This window comes from Mustela erminea, chromosome 1, assembly GCF_009829155.1.
Source record: "Mustela erminea isolate mMusErm1 chromosome 1, mMusErm1.Pri, whole genome shotgun sequence".
In the NCBI taxonomy this organism is placed as follows: domain Eukaryota; kingdom Metazoa; phylum Chordata; class Mammalia; order Carnivora; family Mustelidae; genus Mustela; species Mustela erminea.
Window position 1 is genome coordinate 173,150,623 of NC_045614.1, and position 15,985 is coordinate 173,166,607.

The window sequence follows — 15,985 nt, forward strand, 5'->3', positions numbered from 1 at the left end:
ATATTTCCTGTAGAGCTGGTTTGGTGTTTGCAAATTCTTTCAGTTTTTGTTTGTCCTGGAAGCTTTTAATCTGTCCTTCTATTTTCAATGATAGCCTAGCTGGATATAGTATTCTTGGCTGCATGTTTTTCTCATTTAGTGCTCTGAAAATATTATGCCAGCTCTTTCTGGCCTGCCAGGTCTCTGTGGATAAGTCAGCTGCCAATCTAATATTTTTACCATTGTATGTTACAGACTTCTTTTCCCGGGCTGCTTTCAGGATTTTCTCTTTGTCACTGAGACTTGTAAATTTTACTATAAGGTGACGGGGTGTGGGCCTATTCTTATTGATTTTGAGGGGCGTTCTCTGAACCTCCTGAATTTTGATGCTCGTTCCCTTTTCCAGATTGGGGAAATTCTCCCCAATAATTCTCTCCAGTATACCTTCTGCTCCCCTCTCTCTTTCTTCTTCTTCTGGAATCCCAATTATTCTAATGTTGTTTCATCTTATGGTGTCACTTATCTCTCGAATTCTCCCCTCGTGGTCCAGTAGCTGTTTGTCCCTCTTTTGCTCAGCTTCTTTATTCTCTGTCATTTGGTCTTCTATATCACTAATTCTTTCTTCTGCCTCATTTATCCTAGCAGTGAGAGCCTCCATTTTTTATTGCACCTCATTAATAGCTTTTTTGATTTCAACTTGGTTAGATTTTAGTTCTTTTATTTCTCCAGAAAGGGCTTTTATGTCTCCCGAGAGGGTTTCTCTAATATCTTCCATGCCTTTTTCGAGCCCGGCTAGAACCTTGAGAATTGTCATTCTGAACTCTAGATCTGACATATTACCAATGTCTGTATTGATTAGGTCCCTAGCCTTCGGTACTGCCTCTTGTTCTTTTTTTTGTGTTGAATTTTTCCGTCTTGTCATTTTGTCCAGATAAGAGTATATGAAGGGGCAAGTAAAATACTAAAAGGGTGGCAACAACCCCAGGAAAATATGCTTTAACCAAATTAGAAGAGATCACAAATCGTGAGGGGGTAGAAAGGGGATAAAAAGAGGTTCAAAAAGGAAGAAAGAAAAAAAAAAGAAAAAAGAAACAAAAGAAAAGAAAAGCAATAAAAAAAGAAAACAAATAAGAAATATATAAAAAAGAAAAAATATATATATTGGATAAACTAGTTAGAAAACGTTAAAAAAGAAAAAGGTAAAAGTTAAAAAAAAATTTTACCTGAAGGCAAGAAAAAAAAGCAAAAAATGAAAAAGAAAAAAATCAAATTAACTGCAAGACTAAAAAAAATCACAGGGAAAAAGCCATGAGTTCCGTGCTTTGCTTTCTCCTCCTCTGGAATTCTGCTGCTCTCCTTGGTATTGAAACCGCACTCCTTGGTAGGTGAACTTGGTCTCGGCTGGATTTCTTGTTGATCTTCTGGGGGAGCGGCCTGTTGTAGTGATTCTCAAGTGTCTTTGCCCCAGGCGGAATTGCACCGCCCTTAACAGGGGCCGGGGTGAGTAATCCGCTCGGGTTTGCTTTCAGGAGCTTTTGTTCCCTGAGCACTTTCCGTAGAGTTCCGGAGGATGGGAATACAAATGGCGGCCTCCTGGTCTCTGGCCCGGAGGAGCAGAGAGCCCAGGGCCCCAACTCCTCAGTGCGCCCTCAGAGAACAGCGCCCAGTATTTCCCGTCTGCCTGACCTCCGGCCGCGCTCCAAGCTCACCGAGCCTGTGACCGGTTCAAGGCAACCCCGAGCTGCGAGCTTACTGTCGGCTCTGTCTCTGTAGCCGGCTTTCCCATTCCAATACCCGTAAGCTCTGCGACACTCAGACACCCCCGATCCTTCTGTGACCCTGCGGGACCTGAGGCCACGCTGAACCTGCGTGGGCTTCGCCCCGGTTTAGCCTCTGGAGCGATGTCCCTCAGCGGAACAGATTTTTAAAAGTCCTGATTTTGTGCGCCGTTGCTCCGCCGCTTGCCGGGAGCCGGCCCCTCCCCCCGGGGTCTATCTTCCCTTCGCTTTGGATTCACTTCTCTGCCGGTCCTACCTTTCAGAAATTGGTTGTTTTTCTGTTTCCAGAATTGCTGTTCTTCTTCTCTTCGATCTGCTGATGGATTTTCAGGTGTTTGCAATCTTTAGATAAGCTATCTAGCTAATCTCCGGCCAGCTGAAGTAGTCTCAGCCTGCTACTTCCGCCATCTTGACTCCGCCCTATTCACTTGAATTTTTAAAAAAATAAATACTGCTAAAACAAACGCATAGATATAACTAGTATTGAAAGAGTCCACTTTAATTATAGAATATCATAGTTGAGAGTGGTTTCAGACAGAAGTTATAATCTTAAAAAAAAAAGAAATATTCTTTATAGCCTCTTTTGACATATAAGGAAAAGCAGCAGGCCTGAAAAGATGTTATGACTTTCCTCAAGGTCACCTAGCCATAGTTTAATTCCTGGACTTTAACCAGATCTTTAGAGCTTCAGACAGTGTTCTCTCTCTTAAAAGGTGATGAAATTTAGGGTGAGATTGAAATAAATACCAATAATTTAGTGTAATAGAAGATTATTAAAAATAATTTTGGGCTGCAAATTAGAAATGATAGGCATTCCCTTCAAAGCATATGTGTATAAATAAAGTTGACTAAAGTTAGAAATGACACTGGTGTAAAGCCAAAGGAAAATTACTATCAAATGTACAGTGGTGTAAGTGAAATAAATGAATACAGTTAAGATGTCTAGGTCTTCAAATAGTTCAGTGCCTGTTATAATTTTTAAAATCCTTTTTATTAACTCATCAGTTATCGAGTATATATAAAGAGAAATGGCCAAGATTAAAAATAGATGAAAGTAATTTTCTCATGAAGATATTGATTTTTCCCAAGAAATAACCATTCTTGCTAACACACAAAAATTCTTCACATGTGTAAGACATGTGGAATCTTTCTACCCCAGGGTCTTAAAATCTTGGACTACATGGATGATTATAATTTAGGGCCTTTAGGTTTTATTTCCTTGTCTTTTGTAGAATTTTATCCAAAAATTTCCAACCAAGTCAGATATTAATGTATGTCTTAGAAATTGTCTTATAACCAAGGAGAGTACTCCATTGATTCTGTCCCTAATAGCTGGATTTGCCACATAAAAAGTGACCAAAGGAAATTCTTCATGTCTGAAAAATGTACACAAAAATTATTAAATGTACTAATTTCTTCTAAAAGTATGTATAAACTAGACATCTGTTAAAATTATCAGTGGTAATTTTTTTTTTTAATGCTGGGCCAGTCTGAGAAAAAATTAATGACCGGAAGTCTTTTGTCTGCCTTCTTATACCCTTCTCAAATACCTCATGCTACCCTCAGGATTTCTAGAACCTTGAATTACAGAACCTTACTGGAATCTCACTTCCTGCATTAATCCTCTTATTGGGACTTCCACGTCTCACATTAAACTATACCTTCTTGTATCCCATCTAGTCAAAGCTCTGATGGTAAAATTAAAATTATTCTTGAATTAATGTATTATCTTCTCATGTAATTCTTATGTAAATGTGCACTTAAGCAAAGTTTTCATGGAGGTACAATTCCTTAATCCAAAGTAGTATAGTCAATGGCATCAATATATGACAAACCAGAGGGTATGTGATATATTTGGGATATCAGTTACTCTTACATCAGACTCCATAGGGAAATCTCTGAAAATTTTCTTGTTGTGTTAGTTACTGCAGAGAAACAGAACCAATAGAATATATATTTATGGCAGCATTTATTATAAATATTGGTTCATGTAATTACAGAGGCTGAGAAGTCCCAAGATCTGCAGACAGCAAGTGGAAGACCCAGATATAGTGGTATAGAGTACTGGTACAAGACCCAAGAACTGAGTTTTCATTTTGTATTTGAAGGCAAAAGAAGACCAAAATCCCACCTCAAGTAGTCAGAGAGGTAGAGTACCTTCTTACTGAGCCTTTTTGTACTATTCAGGTATTCAATTGATCAGGATTAGGTCTGCCCACATTAGGGAGATTAATCTACTTTACCCAGTCTACTGAGTCAAATATTAACCCTATCTAGAAACAGCCTTATAGAGACACCCAGAATAATGTTTGGTCAGATGTCTGGGTTTTGTGGCCCAGTCAAGTTGACACATAAAATTAACCACATGTGGACAAAGAATAATTTTTATCTCCAAGATTCTACTCTTTTCTTTTTTTAAAATATTTTATTTATTTATTTCACACAGAGAGAGAGAGAGAGAGAGAGAGAGTACAAGCAGGAGGAGAAGCAGAGGGAGAGGGAAAAGCAAGCTCCCTGCCAAGCAGGGAGCCCTATCTGGGACTCAATCTCAGGATCCCAGGAATCATGACCTGAGCTGAAGACAGTCGCTTAACCTACTGAGCCTCCCGGGTGCCCTATCTGCAAGATACCAGAGAAAAGACTGGAAATAATGGACAAAACTCATGACAGGCCCATTTGGGTTCATTATAGAAAGAAGTTTCTAACAGTTACAATTATATGAAAAAGATGACTGTCTTATTAAGAGAGTGAGCTTCCAGATCTTCAGTCTGAAGCTGATCTGTAATGGATTTTTTATCAGGGATTCCTGATTTGAATGAAGGTTGGACTACATACCCTCAAGATGTTTCTACTCCAGAAAATTATAATATCCTCAGTATTTAGGAGCCCAGTCTTATGTTTTTAATAATCTCAACCAACCCTCTGTTCCCCGTATCACAGCCAGAAGGGTCTCTTCAAAATACTTTTCTGATTGTGTCGTTAATTTATTAAGGAAGTTCTTCCCCAAGTTGATGAGGGTGTACAAAGGAGGAGCCAAGCCTAGTCCCAATATCAGCCTTTCTCCAGGTTAGATTAAAGCAAAAATTACATCCCAGAGCTGATCCCCTAATTTATGAGCTGTCCTAGTAGCTGATAACTCCCAGGCACTCCCCTCTCTCTCTGCACCTGTGGGCAGAGCAGCTTCAGTCACTCAAGAGCAAGCCCCTGAAGCATGGTACTGGAGTAAGCCATTAGGAGCACATTTCAGAGGAGCTGGGGAGTGGATATACAGAAAGAAACCAAAAGACGATTCTGAGGTGATCTAGGCAGATAATTGACAGTGTTCCCTTTGTGTTTCATTTCAGTTTGGAATGATATATGGCCCCAAATGCCAGCATGTTAGGGTTAAGGAACCCTGTGGATGACATGATAGATCACTTAAAGAAATGATCAGCCACTCAAAATCTTATAACAAAAACAATTCCTATATTTCATTTTATAGGAAAAACATTTTTCCAATATGTCAGATAGACTCTATGAATAATTAACTTTTTTATTCTTAAAATAAATATTAAGTCCTGAGCTATAAAAAACTTCTATGTTGTTGAGTTTTTTGTTTTTTGTTTTCAAACTGACAGTTGGAAAAACTTAGGAGGTAGGGGAAATGGGCTTCCATTTAGTTCTATGTTTTTCAGGAACAAAGCAGAGAGTGAGATTGACATTTTGCTGACTGTTTAACAGCCAACATTGCCACCTGCTACCTTGAGGCAATAAGCAGTCTGTTGGCACTCTTGTGCTTGATGAGAAAACCAAGGGATGATGAATAGCCAGTCCCCAATATCAAACAGGGTGCACAGCAGTGGCTGGCACAAGATGAATTGTTTGCTAAGAAAATAGAATGGCCAGTTGAAACTCCCAGACCATTGATCAAACTTGTTTGTAGCCAACAATTAGTGTTTTGATTTTGGCTGCTAGAATCTCACTACCCTTCCTGGTTCAGAAGGAAGCCAAGGACCCTTCATCTGTTTATACAGACCATGTGTAACTACAAACAGAACTATACAAAGTTGTTCCTTTGGAGCCCAGGCATCCATGTACTTTCCCTGTATATAAGCCAAAAAATGAATGTGTTCATTATTTTTTATTGCCCTGTGGGATCTTGCTACAGATTTACTAGTGGTATGACTTAACCTGTATTTCCAACCTGCAAATGCAAGAAAGTTTAAAACCAGTAGTTCCTTTTATTGTTAATAGAAACCGGGACCTTTTTTTTACTCCATTTATGAATGCTGAAAGATCTCTCCATAGACTCATCAATTTCACTTTATAGACTTAACTGAAAAGTTGATTAACCCATGGAGTAAGTAGCCACACCTAGCAAGGTGCTCCTTTGTAGATGTGGGGAAATGACATTCATAGTGTTAAATAGAAACAAACTAATACCAGTAAGGAAAAATATGTCTCTACTGTAACTCCTTCCATGAAAGTCTCAAGATAAAGGTTACATATTCAGAAGAGTTTGAAAACACCTATTAATACACAGGGTCTTGCATCATTTTCACAATTCCATATGACCCTTTTAGATAATTGATCTTTCCTTCTGTGCCAAATCTTCAGGTTTGCCTACTTATCTTATTGAATTATCACATTGTTTTATTATTACTATCATTAATCAAAATGTTTTTTCTAGATGTTTATATCTTTGAAGCCAGTGACGTCTTACTCATTTACTTAGTTTTAGCCCCTAGTGCAGTATACATATAATAAGTGCTCAGGTAGACAGTATTCTAAGATGACCCCCAATGCCTCACTGTTATGTAATTTCTTTTCCTTTAGTGTAGATGAATCTATGAATATAATGAGATAGCATTCCTTTGATTATGTTACATTATATAGCAAAAGGGATTTCTGAAGATGTAATTTAGATTATTAAGATTAATGACATTTAAATACTGCAGACTTTGCTATTAGTTACTAAAAATTTTACAGATATACTTAAGGTTTGCTGAATTGGGATTAATAAAAACAGAGATGATCTGGATGGGCCTGACATAGTCACATAAGCACTGTAAATTTGAATTTAGAGGTCAGAGATAGAAGTTAGAAACTAGAAGCAGGAGAGACTTATTTTTCTGACCTTGAATGAGCAACTACCATGTTACAGAGAGGGCCATATATCAGGGAATGTTAAACATCTTCTGATCTTACAATCGCAAGAAATTAAGTTTTATATGAGGGTTGAAAATTTACATGTTTTATTCATGGACATAACCTCAGGGCCAACAATAGTGCCTGGTACATCATTTTCAGACTGACTTAATGACTTCTGGTACTTTAGTCTTCATATTTCTTACCCCCTTAACTAAAATAAGTCTTTAATGTGGATGCGCATTAATCGATTCCTCTTGGAAATATTTATATTTATTATTTTAGATCTATATTTAAAAGATATTCTTTACAGTATGTACCCATAAAAGTTAACTGAGAGTTCAATCAATGTTGAACACAGATCCTAATACATAATAATAGGTACAGTGTGAAGTAATGGAGGACATATTGACCACGGATGTGAAAATATGCATTGTAAGTTGAGCAGCATCGCCTTAGGCAAATGATGCTACTTCTCTCTGCAGAAAAGTCAAATAGCTCTCAAGCCATAGAATGAAATCAAAATTCCTACCGTAAGCCAAGAAGGGCTCCTGCCTTTGGCCCTGAACTCTAGAAGATCTCATTCTGGCCTTATGTTGTGCCCTTTCCCATGGGGCAATTGGTTTGTGGGCCTAAAGGGATATACTCACCCGAAATTTATCTACCTTTGAGATCACATCCAAGATAGCTAGAACCCAGAACTCGGTATCCCTGACTCAAATGGGCTTCAGTCCATTCCCAAAGACTACATTTTCTTTTCCCTTGGGTTGATTGTATATGAGACTGCTTCCAACTCCACAGAAGGCACTTCCCAAACACTTTTCTTTCTCTGAGTTTGCTGATGTTTTCTCAGCTAGAACACCTTTTCAATTTCCATATTTCTTGATTTGCCAATCAGAATGAATGCTCATTCCTCACTATACATGTTTCGAGTCTCTGCATTTTATGTTGATTTTTCACCAGTCTTCTACACTAAATTATAAATTGATGGCAAGCAAGCCGTTCTTGTTCATGTTGGTGTTCTCTACAGTACATATTTCAGGGTCTCGTACCCAGGAAATATCTGGCAGTTCAAAGAAAGAAACTTTTCTGAGCCTAGGTTTCTCATCTCTATTTCAATGAATGTTGATTTTAATGTTTTCACGATAAATAAATACTTCTCTTGATGACTGCAGATATGTAAGGCTGTTTGGTAGTATTCAGAACCATCACAGTAATGGTGGTCTTCCTGATTGGTGTGTAGTCTTCAATAATTATAAGGAATTACTTGTCTGAAACTGCTGTCAAACAAGCAATACCCCATTTATGCTGCCATCATTTTCAGGATTGTTGGTAACCTGGGCACATATGCCCCAAATAACTTTGCCTCCTTGTGTCACAAGGCCCAACTCACTTATGTTCACCTCAATTACAGTACCTTTGGTACCTTTGGTAATAACATCTGAAGTTGTATATAGTAGGGATGAAGGATTCTTTTTTATGCCAAGATTTGGCAGGTAAAAAAGTTGATTTCAATTCAAGATGTGTTACATGGGCCTTTTTGAAACATAAGCCCATTGGCCTAATGAATCTCTCATATTTAGGTGGTTTTCAAGTAACGCTATCTCCAAGAAAGCAGACTTTAGTGACCATCCTCTTCCATGCTTGCTTTTTCCTCTTTCCGGTTTGAATAACTTTTAATAGTTCTGTTTCTCCTTGGGCCTGTGGGGTAAAGGAGCTTCCCATTTCCCTGCTTTCTCTTTTTGTCTTTTTTAATCATTTTGGAAAGTACTTTAGCTCGGGACTGTCCCTCCCTGTCTGGTAGATACTGAGGTACTGCTCCTTGTGGGGTCTTTTCATCATTCTTTTGTTTGGTGTTTCTCTTTTCATGCACCTTGATAGTCTTTTTCATTTGTATTTTCTCAGCATGGCACCGAGCTGAGCTTTCAGATCAGTCATCTTTTTTGCCTTCTTTGAAGGCCCATGAGCCTTTTGACCTTCTTTCTTTTTTTCTTATGGCAATCTGAACCATAGCCATAGTGCTTCCGGTGTAACTCAATATATTCATTTTGTGGCATGGTAATATTCACGGAGCCATAGGGTACACCTGCCAAGATGTGAACCTCTCAGACCTGTGAGCTGACTCCATGCAAGCCACCACAGGAAAGGGTTTCTCACCTCTAAAAAGTGGAGCCCTACAAAGATTATCTGTAAGGTTTGTTCCAGGTCTACCATTTTACAGTACTGTATATGAAAATATTGTAAAATTTCAGTGAACAGAAAAACAATATTGAAATGCACAATATAATAGACTCCTAGAAATCATCTAGACTAGAAAAGTAGAAATCAGTGTAGGAATTCTTCCTACAATATCCTGGAAAGATAATTACTCAGCCTAACTTGAAGATCTTCAGCAATAAAGAACTCACCATCTCGTAAGTCAGCATTTTACTTTGTTTTCCTTGAATTGTGAATAATCAAAGACTGTTTTTCCTTATATGGAACTTAATGCAAATATTCTTCTATCTAAACCAAACATTTCCAGTTTTGTGTTCCTATTGTGTTGCTATTGTGACTGTGTTCCAGACTCCTTCACTTTCTTGTGGTCCTGCACTGAGCACATTCCGATCTCTATTTTTACCTTCCAAACATGTGACTAGTATGGAGAGCAGTTAGGAATGCCTGTCTATCTGCTTTTTCATCTGTGAAAACATCCTGGTTTAACAGTTTTGCTGTGTTGTTTTTGTTTGTAAGAGTCACACACTATTGGCTTATATTGAGTTTAAGTCAAGTAAACCCACTAGCTTTTGTTCATAGAAATTGCTGTTATGGCAGGTGTCTCTTATCCTGTAAGATAATCTTGGAAACCAATAATATCTTGTTAGGTTCTCCCCAATATTTCAACCTGTCATAATATTTTTAAAACTTGATTCAGACATCCATCATATTAGCCATCTTTGTGTTGGCTGCAGATGATAAAAAGGCCCTCTTGTCCTCATTTAAATTACTAGTAAAAGTGTTGTGCACAAGAGACCTAAGTATAAAACTTTGTAGCATGTCATCAGATCACCATTTTCCAAATTATATCCTTCATGATGCTAATTCCATGAGATGCTAAAAGGGAAAAAAAGGAAAAATTTACATGATTGGATAAGTTTGAGAGACACCACATACTACATACCCTTCTCGGGAAGTCTGCATATTATAAAGTGAGGACTCTTGCAGTGGTAATAAGTCTTGTTTAAGTTCAGTTAACCCAACATTTCCCAAGCTTATTTGTATAAGGATATCTGGGTGGTAGATGGTGTTTTAGTTTGTTTTAACATCCTGCCATGTTCTTGGTTCATGGAGTACACTTTAAGATACTCTCTTACACCTCCAATAATATGCTTTAGAATTTTACCATGAAGGACCCAAATTAATAAGTATGTAGTTTCAAAGATTCATTTTATCCCTTGTGAGCTTTAAGGTGATTCCTTAAGGTTTGTGTGATTACAAATTATTTTAATATTCTGGGTTATATTGCTCTCCCCTTTAATTTACTTGTCTTCATCTGTCTTGTGCTTTGTTTTCCTTTTCTCTGTGTTTCCTCTTTTTTCAGTTCAAAAATAATTTTTTTTTAATATGAGAGTTAACAACAAAACAATAATCAACAGTTTAGTCTTGGAGCACCTGGATGAGTCAGTAGGTTAAGTTTCTGCCTTTGGCTCAGGTCATGATTCCAGGGCTCTGGAATCGAGCCCCACATCAGGCTCCCTGCTCCTTGGGGAGCCTGCTTCTCCCTCTCCCTCTGCCTGCTGCTCCCCCTTCTTGTGCTCTCGCTCTCTCTCTAATAAATAAATAAAATCTAAAAAAAAAAAAAAAAAAAGTTTAGTCTTGTACTAACATTACTCTGTCTCACCCAAGTGGATTTGGCTCTTCTCACACTGGGTTTTAATTCTAGATTCTTTTCTTTTTTTTTTTTTTTTTTTTTACTCCTACTCCATTTTGGACTTTGACTAGGATTCTTATGGGTTTATGACACTCCTATTTTCATTTTAGCTATACACTGTTTATTCTGTCTTTTGTGCATGTTTTTAAAAATATTATCTCATCCCAGACAGTACCTAAGGCTCTATTTTTGTTGTTGTTGTTGTTTTAAAAAATATAATTAATGTCTGTACTATCAAAATGCCATTGTTATTCTTCCATTTCTCTGAAGCAACCTTCCCTTTCAGAATCTCTGGACATGTGGTCATATCTAATTTGCCTTATACTTTTTGAGATGTACTTTCCTAAAGTCCTGGGTAGATGTTTGGCTGCCCCCCAGAATTCCTTCCACAGGTCTATTTTTAATTCTAAGAACATTGTTCACATTCTCCAAAGTTACTATCACTCCCATTGACTCAATCAGGGTTTTTTGTTGTTGTTACAAAGAATTAAGTTCAAAGTAGCAGTTCTTCTTGCTTAGTTCTGGACTAATTGAGACTGAAATTATTGACAAAGCAATACAGAATTGGGTAATATGGATTTCTTTATTAAATATATGAGTGACTACTATGTGCCAGGCAAAGTTCTTGCTGGAGGAAATAAGGCACAGAATCAGACAGAGGGAGGATGCAGGGGACATAGTAAATACAGATAATCTCACCTAATCATAGGTTACATAAATAAAATAAAATACCATAAGACAATAGAAAGCTATGAGGTCAGGGAAGGCCTTGGTAAGGAAGTAACATTTGAGCTGAAATCTCAATGTTGAGAGAAAGCCTATAAAATATCTCTGGGCAGAAGAGCTCACACTGAGGAACAGCAATTACACTAGTTCTGCAGTGGAGATATCCTTGGCCTATTCAAGAAAAACGAAGGCAAAGGGGCTGATCATATGGAATAGGGGATAGAGTGGTAGGAAACAAAGTACAGAAAGTCAGCAGGAGATGAAGAGGGAAACACATGTCAGATGGTGTCACCTGATAGACAAGCTAAGTCACATAGGAATGACTGTGAGGTTTCAGTCAGGGTGGAAACGTGATCTGGCTTATATTAAAAGAAAAAACAAAAACCCTCTCATTCCAGTGTGAAGAAGAAGTGTGGGAATGCTGAACAAGATGAAAGTAACGACAAACAAGAAAGCTATTAGAGACTTCAAGAATAGGAAGCTGAGGCCCTTCTCACTGCCAGAGCTCAACTCTGTCATTTTTGTGATCTTAGATATGAATATGATTTTTGTTTCCCCTGATTGACTGGACAATGTTTAGCATGTTTTCTAAACTAGATTATTATTTCATCTCTCTCTCTCTCTCTCTCTCTCTCTCTTTTTTTTGCTCATTAACATGCTCTTCTTTCATCTGTGTCAAGACTTTTCACATAGTCAATGTTTCCTTGACATATAGTACCTCATTACCCCCATCTCAGAATTATTTTTTCTTTGAACCAGACTAATAGTTTAGATGTTCCATCTGTGTAAAAAAAAAAAATGTTATAAATGATGCTGCTGGAGTTATTCCATGCAGAGGCCCACATTGGCTAGAATATGTTTTAAACCATGAGTCATGTAGCATGTTCTATTCATATTTTATACTTTGGAGGAATTCTCTGGAGTTTCCCAAAATTATTAAAATGTTCCCATTTTAATAGCTGTGTTTTGGATATGAGAAAGGAAAGAAACTAACTGTTACTGAAAGAAGTCTGGGGAACAAATAACGTATCTGGGTTCATTATTTAAATTCGCTAACCAGTTTGCTACAGCAAAATGCTTCAAGTGAATCATACAATTTTAGTAAGGAAACTGTTGTCACTAGGCAAAAGCACTTGCTTCAGATTAGACTCTGCTTTGAAGTAGCCAAAGCTATTCAGGTTTCCTGTGGACACATCAGGACCAGTTAAGGACCACTGTGCATAGTTCGTACTGAATTTTAACAAAGATTACGGTTCTTTTGTGCTTATTTGACTCTAGAGACCAGCCAAAAAATAAGCAGGGGCCATGTTCATTTGCTTTTCTCTGCTGTCTCTGGCTCCAAGATCATAGTATAAGTAAGTCTTGCCTGCAACCAATTGCTTTAATTTCTCACCAGAGATTATTGCTGCTATTGCTAGATGAAGGCAGTGATAATTTTCCAAACTGCCTGGGATGGTTTTACTGGATGGAATTTCACAGCTATAATGGGGAAGAGAAGAAAGCATTCTCTGCTGTTGCCAATAACATTAAAAAAAATAACTTTACATGTCAATAAAATAAGGAATCTTAAGATAGTCCTCTCAATGGTGTATCAGTAGAATTAGTAGCACTGTTTCACCACAGGCATTTTTTTTTAATGTGCAAAACAGGGATTATGAACTCTCAGGATACAGCCCCAAAGTTTTCTTACAATACAGTTACTTATTACAGTTACTTATTTCTTACAATACAGTTATAATATAGTTACTTGCAATACAGTAACAGTATAGCTCAAGAAATAAGACTGTTAATATGCTATTACAGTTTCTTTATGGTGGTTCTCTCATATTTCCCAACTCATCAGGAAATTGTGTATAACACAATAATAATAGTATTAAGATTTAGGTTCCATTTCAAGTTCTGTTAGGAGAAAGTTGTGAGAGCTTAGACAGGTCGTATTATCTTTTTGAGACTCAGTTTCCTCATTTAAAAGGAAATCCTGTCACTTGTGACAACATGGATGGAAGTTGAAGATGCTATGCTAAGTGAAATGTCAGACAGAGTAAGACCCGCACTGTATGATCTCACTTATATGTGATTGCCAGGGGCTAGGTATGGAGGAAATGAGGAGATATTGGTCAAATGCTGCAGTCTTTCAGTTAAAAGGTAAGTTCTGGGGATCTAATGTACAGCAGGGTAACTATAATTAACAATATTGTATTGTATATTTGAAAGCAGCTGAGAGAGTAGGTCTTAAGTATTCTTATCACACACACACACACACACGAATAACCATGTGAGGTGATGGATGTGTTAATTAACCTTATTGTGACAATCATTTCACAATATACATATATCAAATCATCATGTTTTATATCTTAAATTACACAATGTTATTAGTCAATCATATTTCAATAAAGCTAGAAAAAATTAAAAATAACTAACATGAAGATGCTGGGTTAGAAAATAAGCCCAGGGGCAACTGGGTGGCTCAGTTGGTTAAGCTTTCCTTTTGGGTCATGCTGGGATCAAGCCCAGGGAGTTTGCTTCTCTCTCTCTGCCCCTCCCCCTACTCATGCTCTCTCTTGTGCGTGCTCTCTCTCTCAAATAAATAAATAAAATCTTAAAAAAAAAATAAAAGAATAGAAGCCCAAATATCCCTTCCATTCTGAAGTTATTTTCTTTTAGCAAGATTTTTCATTAAGGCAAAAATATAATAAAAACAGTTTGGAGTATTTTTTTTTCCTAGCACAATAGAGCATGGAATGAAGACCTCAGATTCTACTGAGTTCCTTTATTTAAAATGAATTTGGTCCATTGTTCCATGTTTAGCTCTATTTCCTTATCTGACCAAAGTACTCATTGCTCTCCAGCATTCCAGCATGTCATACATCAAAAGGTTTAGTGGGTGTGGGGAGGTAGGGGTAGATTATGAACATCTGGAAGAAGGAACAAGGATAAATGATTACTTGTAGCTCATGCAGGAAAAGTTAGATTTAGATATTCCTTTGTGTTCAACCTTTCAGCTGTCATGAACCAACTCTAAACTAGAAAAAGAAAGGATGCTGCCTTTGAGTTTAGATTTAGGAAATGAAGTGCAGGGTGATACTTTGGTCTACATATTTTCCATTATATAATCATTACATATTCAGAAGGAGGTGAGCTTCTGAGAGTAGAACTGTGAAATTTATCAATGAGAAGGAAGAACAAACAATGATAGACAAAAACTTTGTTAACACCCAGGAGTTTGCTGTATTAGCCAGTCTATTTATAGCATCCAGCTTTAATTAATCATGTCACCTTTGCCATGTATTTATCTGATCATTTACATTTCAATGTGACTTAGCTTTGATTAAACTCACATTATATGTAAGAAATCATGATTTTTCCCTCACTTCTTGGCTGGAAAATAATGCTTCATTTAAAAGGTGAAGGGTACATAAAATTATTTATGTGTGATGGGATTGGTTGGGAAACAGATTACTTGGGTATGGTGTTAGTAGATCTGTTTATAAAATGGTACTCACAGTTTTTCATATATTTCAATGAATTTTATACTGTAAAAGGACAAATAGAAGCTTGACTGATGTTTCAAAGTTTATGTTGGTAATTTCCTATACTTTCATGCTATCTTTTATATGTGAGTAGATGTGTGTATAAGTGTGTGTGTGTGTGTGTGTGTGTGTGTGTGTGTGTACATATATAGCTGGAAGTTAGGCAGAATCACTGAGATATAAGGTTGGGCTGTATATAGTTGCTTGTCATTATTCATCATAGTTATGTTCTAAAAAGTAACCACAGACCCTGACTTTGCGATTACTGAACCATCATTGCCAGGGGAAATACACTATAAGATTTCTTTAATCTTCTGGTTACAACATTTTCATCAACCAGTCAGTACATAAACTTGTTTAATAGGTGTTTATGCTTAAAAACATTTATTATGTATTTCTGTTTCATTAACATTGAATTCAAGCCAATTGTACTACCAGTTATGCTTGCACAGAGATTACCTAACAACATATTTTCCCCATAAGGCACATCACGGTATTCTTGCACTTTGAGACACATCACCATGATGCTTAGAGGTCATTTTAGACAACAAATCACCAACAAAAAGCACAAAATTATAAGAAATGTGACACTGCATTGACCATTGAGAAGACCCTTGTTTATAGTAGGAGAACTGAAACAAAAAGGCAGTGTTAACTTGTTCAGACTCAGTTGGGAGTGCATATCACATGTATATCCACCAATGACTGTTACAGTGTTGTGACTATTGGTTTAGGGTTTACAAATAAATTTTAGTGAGTAGACAGATCTGCAAATGCAGAATCCATGGATAATGAGGATTGAATGTGTATGTATGCATCTCTATATATGGCAGAATCACTGAGATGTTAGGTAGGACATCTCAAGAGTCTGGGTGTAGGGAGCATAGAGGACACAGACCTATCATGTGACATTACAACTCAATCTTAATCAA

At 37.2% G+C, this 15,985-nt stretch overlaps 1 long non-coding RNA gene and 1 pseudogene across 3 annotated transcripts in view; one reads left to right on the forward strand and one right to left on the reverse strand.

Annotated features, from left to right (window-relative positions):
• The window catches only part of LOC116595175, a 39,671-nt gene that overhangs the window by 20,210 nt on the left and 3,476 nt on the right, over window positions 1–15,985 (forward strand). The window contains exons 2-3 of one of the 3 annotated variants that reach the window (XR_004287550.1): window positions 3,758–3,905; window positions 4,214–4,248. This is a non-coding gene — a long non-coding RNA (uncharacterized LOC116595175). Of the gene's footprint in view, window positions 1–3,757; window positions 3,906–4,203; window positions 4,249–15,985 lie in introns of those variants that run through there. The other 2 variants (XR_004287557.1, XR_004287554.1) reach the window with 2 other exon arrangements.
• On the reverse strand, window positions 7,903–10,328 carry LOC116595165 (annotated as a pseudogene).